Raw genomic sequence first — 7155 nt, 5'->3', positions numbered from 1 at the left:
CTCAGCAGTTTCCTTAAAGCCCCTGTTTAGTGCAGTGGGACAATTTCTGTTCTGGCAACGGTCTGGCGCCACTGAATTACAGTTTGGCCCATTTGTGTTCGGGTTTTTGCTTTAAATCTGTTGTGTTTATTTTCTTCTTATTAGGGCCATGTTCTTGTAAGAATGGGACTTCACAGAACCACTACAAGGCATTTGGTTCATCAGTTTTTAATTAAATTTGAATTGAAGATTCTTTTTCCTCTAGGCTAATTTTCAAGTGACAAACAAAATCCCCTTAAGTGCCTTTTCTTTTCTGCCATAAACTAGTAAAGATGCTGTCAAATTCCCTCAGAAACCCAGCTTCTCCAGCCCCAGAAGAGTGCAGATTATTGTTCTATTAGAAACAGATCAGATCAGTTCTTTAGGTAAACAGGTGAAATAAAACCAGTGCCAGACCCCTCAGTGCTTGTGCCAGGTGACATCACTGGACCCCTTGAATGGGCATCGCTCACCAGGACCATCCTCTCTAACCTCTTTCCTGTGATTAACTTCAATTAGAGAGAACAGGCTTGATTAGACTGCGAGAGTAACTTCTCAGAAAGCCACTCACTATTCTTGCTGGGGCAAGGGAAGAGTGCAGGGCTTAGTGAAGGAATAACCTCTGCAGAATTAACTTCCTGCTCTTTTCAAATGAATTTTCAGGCCTCTGAGCACTGCCATGTGGATCCTGTAAAAGATAAAAAGGTTGATTTGGAAAAAAAATCGTGTGTGGTACCTCCTGTACCTCCTACCCACTGATGCTCAATGTTACAGCATTGATGCATCTGGTACGGTTGTGTTGAAATTGCTGATAATTACCTCCATCTCACTGCGTTTCAGTTCTCGATAACAATGTGCAACAGCTCCGTGTCATTTCCTTTCTTCCCTGTACACACCAATCTGCTGGATTCATCTTTCCAGAAGTACAAGCTGAGGATGATAAGGATAATTGATGATTCCCTTCTGGACCGGGTCATTATTAATAGCTGTGCTCACTTAGGCTGTCAGCTAATCTCTGCTGCAGAGGGTTTATCTTGGTGTGCTCGCTGTGCTCCCCACTAGCGGGGGAAACGTGCTGTGCAGAAATTACATTCCTTCTTAAGCTCCTGTTCTGGTATTCAAATTTGAAATTTTTGCTTCAGCCGGACAAAGCCAAACTCTCAAACTCATCCCACCAGCATGGTTGGAGCTACTGGCAGTTTCCAGGTTAGCTTCTATGGCTTGAGTAACCCATGCTCCCAGGGTATCCCAGTACCTCTAGTCCTTGGTGTGACATCCTTCCCAGAGTGCTGGGAGGCAGGACAGTGCACCTGCACTGCTGCCAGTGGGGTGTGCCCTCAGTGGGCAGGGCTGCAGCTCAAAGCTGCAATGCTCAGCATCCCCCCGAGCGCAGCGCTGCGGTGCAGGAGCTGCTTTGGGGCAGGAGGAGAACGCTGCCTGGGGAGGCAGGACCTCAATGGCAGTGAAACAAGCAGTTGCCCTTGAAATATCAATGGGTTAATACTGTTCCCCAGTGATATCTGTTCTTTGGCTTCTGCTAAAATGAAACTGGTTGAGATTTTCCTTTCTTTTAATCTGAACGGTTAAAGGAAAAAATTCTTTGTAGGGATTGTTTTGGAGAATTTAAACAAGTGGCATTTTTGCATGCTGAATGTTGATATTTTGTCATAGGTCTTCATATTTCATCCATTAAAAAGAGTTCCCAAACCCTCCACTGTGGCTAGCTTTGTGCCAGGTGATGCTTTGGTCCTTGAACCAGTTGTAGCAACTGGAGCAGAACCTGGGTCCCTGGGGTGGGCTGCACCCACAGAGGAACCTTGAATTGTGTTCATGGCTGAGGGGCAGCAGTTCCAGATTTTTCACCACCTGCCATGATAAATCTCCTTCCCTCCCTCCCCTTGCACCTTCAAGAAGTTGTTCCTTTTATTTGCGAAGTAGAAAAGTGATTTTTAAAAGGTGAAAGAGTATTTCTGAGTTTGATAGCATGATTAGCTGGGCTCAGAATATTGTTATGGCTTATCTTGCTCTTCTGTGATAACTCAGAAAAACAATAAATGTCTTCTTACAGCAGACTGACATTCAGTATTGAAATTGGTCTCCTAATCTTTATGTGATTGCTTTCTCTGTGATAGAAATATTGCCTCTTGTAGGGTATTTATTGTCTAGTTCTTTCCAAAGTATTGACTTTATGTAACCGTTTGATATACATCAAATCCCTCAGAGATTTAATAAACTCTTCTGGTCAGTCTTCTGTTGTAAACACATTGAGATTTATGGTCATCTTAGTGGAAAGCCCTTTTTCGCTGAAATTCTCTGCTTCCAGATATCAAAAGATACGAATGGGAGCATAGATCAGTGCGGGGATCTGCGCTCGCAGCTGTTGCACGCTGCTCAGGAGCTGTTGGTGGCTGGAGCGAAGTGTGTGTGTCGGTGATGGAGCAGCTGCCAGGGCTGGGCTAGGGGCACCAGGACTCTCCTGTGCTCGCCGGGGCTGTGGCTGCAGGGCCCGGAGAGCCAGCTGGGCTCATCTGTCCCCGACACAGCTTGCCTCCAGGAGCATTCCTGGAGGAATGGAAATATCTGCTGTTACTCAATTATGCATAAAGTCAATGTATTGGTGCTGTGCTGCAGCACCTGGAATTGAGAGAAATGGAAAACTGGGAAAAGAAACATACAAGCCTCATGAGCAGCCACATGTGTGTCATTTCCTTGCCAGGTTCCTCGTGCTTTCCCACCCTCTGACTTCTTGGAGCTATTAGTTCTTATTCTGAAACCAGACCATATGAAACTTTAAAAGTGTCCTTTGCTTTGGGATTGGAGAGGGGAGGAACACACTTGTTTTTAGGAAGAAACTTTTCTCCATACAGGAATCAGCTTTCCAGGGACAGCCTGCAAGAAATCCAGCCGAGCTCTTCAAATTCACTCATTAAATGCAAATACTCTCTTTTTCATCTTACATTAACCTCCCTTTAATGGTGTGAAAATGTCTTTTCATTTCACAGCTCAGCATTAAAAGACTATATAGTGAGAGGTTTCTGAAGTGTTATAAATCAATAGCAGCTAGAGAGCGGAGCAGGTTCCTGCTTTGCTTGCAGTGGGGAGGAGCTGCTGTTCCTATAATGTCTAAATCAATCCCCTTAGGCTGGGAGTGCATCCAAACCCTGCCCCTACCAGCCGCTGGAAGTCTGGCTCTAGAAAGGAAGTTCTGGATTGAGGCTTTCCTCTTATTTTGGTGAGATGAATTTCAGTTTCCCCTCTGATGGTGCAATTTAATGGGCAAATGCCGTTTGCAGACGCCTCTCCACAGGCTTTGCATTTCCTGTTGTGGTGGTGGTGGTGGTGTTCCTGCCCTTCAGCTCTTCTCCCGGGCAAGAGTGAGAGGCAGCAGTGAAGATAAAATGTTTTTCCTCACCTGCCTGTTACATAAGGTGCCTGTCTTGCTTCTCTGGCTGCTTCATGACTTGGGGACAGGTAATTAGTTGGGGCGGTGGTGAAACCTCAGATAAATGGTGTGATTCCATGGCTTCTCTGCTGATGGGAACACTTAATGGGAAACTTACTGGGAATGATAAAGTGATGTATTTAAACAAGCTAAAAAGAGAATCTGGGTGATGTTTTGAGGCAGCATGACAACCACAGCTCTCTGGCAGCTGACTATTTCCACTCTGCAAACCTAAACCTAGAACTGCAGGCTGGTGTGCACATCACTGTGCCCAGGGCTGGACCTGGTCCTTGTCCTTGTCCCTCATTTGTGTGTGGTGGTGAACCAGGCTGGAATCTCCCTCAGCGGAAATATTGGGAACAACTCCCGGGGTGCTGCCAGCCACCCAGTTTGCTCCTTGGCACATCAGGTTGTTGCCATTGGAGCAGCAAGCAGAGCATTCATGTGGAGCTGAAACCTTGCAGTGTTATTTCATCTCCATTATTTTTCCCTCCTGATCTATTGAGATATAACCACTTTCAAAGACAGGGACAGATTATGGTCACGGAGATGGCTTAGCTGGGACACAGCTAGTCATTTTTCCTTGCTGATATTTTATTAATATATGTTATTAACCTTGATTCTCCTTCCCCACGGTGCTTTATCATCTGAACTAATTAATTCTTCTTGCAAGATGTACAGGGAAGGGATGGGCATGTAAAGGAGATGCACCTCCAGGTGGCCACAGTGGTACCTGCAGTGAGGGGTGATGCCAGCTGAGGAGGAGACCTGGCACACAGCAAACAGAACCTGGATGCATGCACCTGTAGATAGGCTGAACTTGTCCCTTTTAGCTGGCACAAACACTGAGGGAGATGATACCTAAGGAATAACATTTCTGCTTTTTGATGAACATGAGATAGCCACGAAGAATAAAGAGTTTCTTTGGTTGGTGGCTCGCAGCCAGCGCGGTGTCAGGGTGTGCAGCACTGACCTGGCCCCCCAGATCCCCCTGCTCTCCCCAGGCTGCTGTGGGTGATGCTCAGCCCCAGCCCAGCCATGAGGGCCCGGCAGGATGGAACAGGGCTGTGGCACAGGGTCCCCTCTCTCTGCCCCTCACTCCACCGTGTGCCAGGGCTCCAGCCCCAGGAGCTCACCAGCAACTCTGTGCTCCCAACAGCTGCTATTAACACCATTCCTCCTTTTCTTTCAATGACCCCCACCCTCCTTTCTTGTTTCGCTCTTTCCTTCTCTCCCACCTCCCTGCTCCAGGGCTGACATTTGCTATAGCAGTGCATTGGTTGAGAAGCATTGGAAGTCTGAACGAAACTGGGTGCCTGCTATAGCCTGGCAGAGTAAATGTAATCCTGTTAGCAAGATGAAAATACCATATGCCAGGGAGAGATGGAAGGAGATCAGAAAGGATGACTGTGCTTGCAGAGGGCAAAAGAAAATACGTACACAAATTCATTCAAAACAAAATAAAAATTGACTGGATTTGTAAACAATCTTAATGTCCCGAAAATGGCTCATCTGATTCATCCTACCCAGAGATCTCATTGCACTGAGTGACCTCTGTGTTCCCAGCCTGGGTTTATGCTCTTTATCTGCAGGGTCCCTGGTGCTGGTGAGAAATGGCACTTCCAAAACGATGCATTTGCTCCTGAGCCACTGCAGGGCTGTGGAACGGAGGGGAGTCCTGTGTCCCACGGTCTGAGGGTTTGTCCATTCTCCCTGGGAAATTCAGAACCTCCAAATGCTGAAGGGGAGAGGAGGTTCCAGGGAGATCTTCCCGCAGCTTTTGAAGCTACTTTATATTCAGCAACAAAGTCTTCACTCGGATGAGCCAGTGCTGTCAGATCTGCCCACGGTGTCCGAGCATGCAGCGCAGCGAGGGCTGGAGCCAGGCACTGCCCTGGGCTGGGGACACTGGGGACACTGGGGACACTGGGGACACTGGGGACACTGGGGACAGTGGCCATCCCCTCCTAGGGCCCGTGGGCACCCACGTGCTGCCACAGGCCGGTGTGGCTGGGGAGAGGGAGTGGGAGCATATTGTCCTTGATGCCAGGAGAGATCTGAAATCCAAATGTTGTTTCAGGGAGAGCATCTCTGAGAGCAGCCTACAGCGTTTTACAGACATTTGAGTGTTCTTCCCTTTGAACTAAGCTGCAATTTGTCTTTGTAGATGTCTCTAATACATTAATACAAATGGTGTAGTAGTGGAAATGCATTATAATACTGCACAGTGTTGCTCTTAGTAATTCTCCTCCTTCAGCAAGCGAACACTTCCTCGCTCATTTGTATTCATTGTTTTGATGCTTAACTTGAAAAATGTATATTATACAACAGGCTGAAACCCATGACGAATAAAAGGAAAGAACCCAAGGGGATAATAAGCATCTCAGCACTGCTGTGATGTCTCCTGCTGCTAACATCAAAGCAACCCAAGGCATCACTGCTGTGTGCAGAGGACAGGGAGTTCCATGGAGTTCCATCTCGCCATGGGGATGGGGACCCTGCTAGCAGGGACCCAGGGAGCACCAGCAGGGCCAGCACTGCAGGGCTGGTCCCTCCTGTCCCGCTGTCCCTGCAGCTGGGTCACAGCCCTGCAGCCCCCGTGCTCTCAGCACAGACTGCTGCCTCCTGGGCAGCCGTGCAGCTCGTGCTGGGCTTGTCCCGCGCAGCAGCACCTGTGCCCCGGTGCCCCTCAGCCTGGCTGCCTGCTCTGGGTGACCTCAGACTCTCCATGCAGTCTCTGATGTGTGAGGGGAGGTTTGGGTTATTCCGTACATTGTTATCTCCAGTAACCTCGTCCGCATCTTGCCCGGTAATTCAGACCATAGAATCCTGGATTTAGTTTTGGGGGTTTACTGTCATGGATTTTTACCCTGCGAGTGTACCTGTAAAGCCATTGATATTCAAATAACTTCACTAAATAAGCAACTGTGCCAGAGTAGTTATTTATTACTATTTATGATGAGACTTACCTAACTGATTTCTCCAACACATTTCTCCAGAGGAAATTAGATACATTGCTTAGTTAAAGCTGTGCCAAGGAGGAAATGTTTCTATAAATACTTACCAACTCATCTGGAGAGATGATAAGTGCTGGTGTGTCCTTCACAATGTCACGTTAGTTGCTGAGTCTGGTTTAAAATTCAGTTGTTTATGTTCCTGGGAGAAAAAAACCCCAATGGTTCTAAAGTGAGGAACAAAGTATATGCAAAAAATCAGTCCTGAACTCTGAAACCTTGAATCTAAGGGCTTTTTTTTCTTTTCTATTAGATTGAGTAGGGAATAAATTGCCAGCCAGGCTAACATAGTGTGCTTGCTTACCTGGCACTGGAGGACAAAGTGACACAGGGTGGCAGCCAGGGTGTGTGTGCCACAGTGCAGTGGTGGAGCAGTGTCTGTGCCCAGCCCTGGCATGCCCTGTGCCCTGTGTCCCGCTCAGCAGGAGGAGGCACCGTCCTGCCCACGACTGCAGCGCCCTGACAACAGCTGAGTACGAAATTGCACTTCAATTACACTGCAAATTGTTACGAGAAAGGAAGTTTAGTTGTGAATCAGGCTGAGGCACTGTATGAAATGCATTCAGATAAGAAAAAGAGTTACCTAAATCTCAGATTTTGCCAGTTACAAAATCTCTTGTGGTTGTCTGCAGGCCTGGGAAATGGAAACAGACAGCAAATAATGAAAAACATTCCTATAGG

General features: G+C 47.4%; 1 long non-coding RNA gene across 1 annotated transcript; it reads right to left on the bottom strand.

Moving 5' to 3' along the window:
* Nucleotides 1–278: 278 nt before the first annotated feature.
* On the bottom strand, nt 279–6638 carry LOC131566636 (uncharacterized). The gene is made up of 3 exons (XR_009275566.1): nt 6525–6638; nt 838–948; nt 279–706 (listed from the first exon to the last, which is right to left on the bottom strand). It is a non-coding gene; the product is annotated as an uncharacterized LOC131566636 (long non-coding RNA).
* Between the last annotated feature and the right edge of the window lie 517 nt (nt 6639–7155).

This window comes from Ammospiza caudacuta, chromosome 20, assembly GCF_027887145.1.
Source record: "Ammospiza caudacuta isolate bAmmCau1 chromosome 20, bAmmCau1.pri, whole genome shotgun sequence".
NCBI lineage: Eukaryota > Metazoa > Chordata > Aves > Passeriformes > Passerellidae > Ammospiza > Ammospiza caudacuta.
Note: the sequence above shows the minus strand (reverse complement) of the source record. Positions and strands in the feature narration are given on the sequence as shown.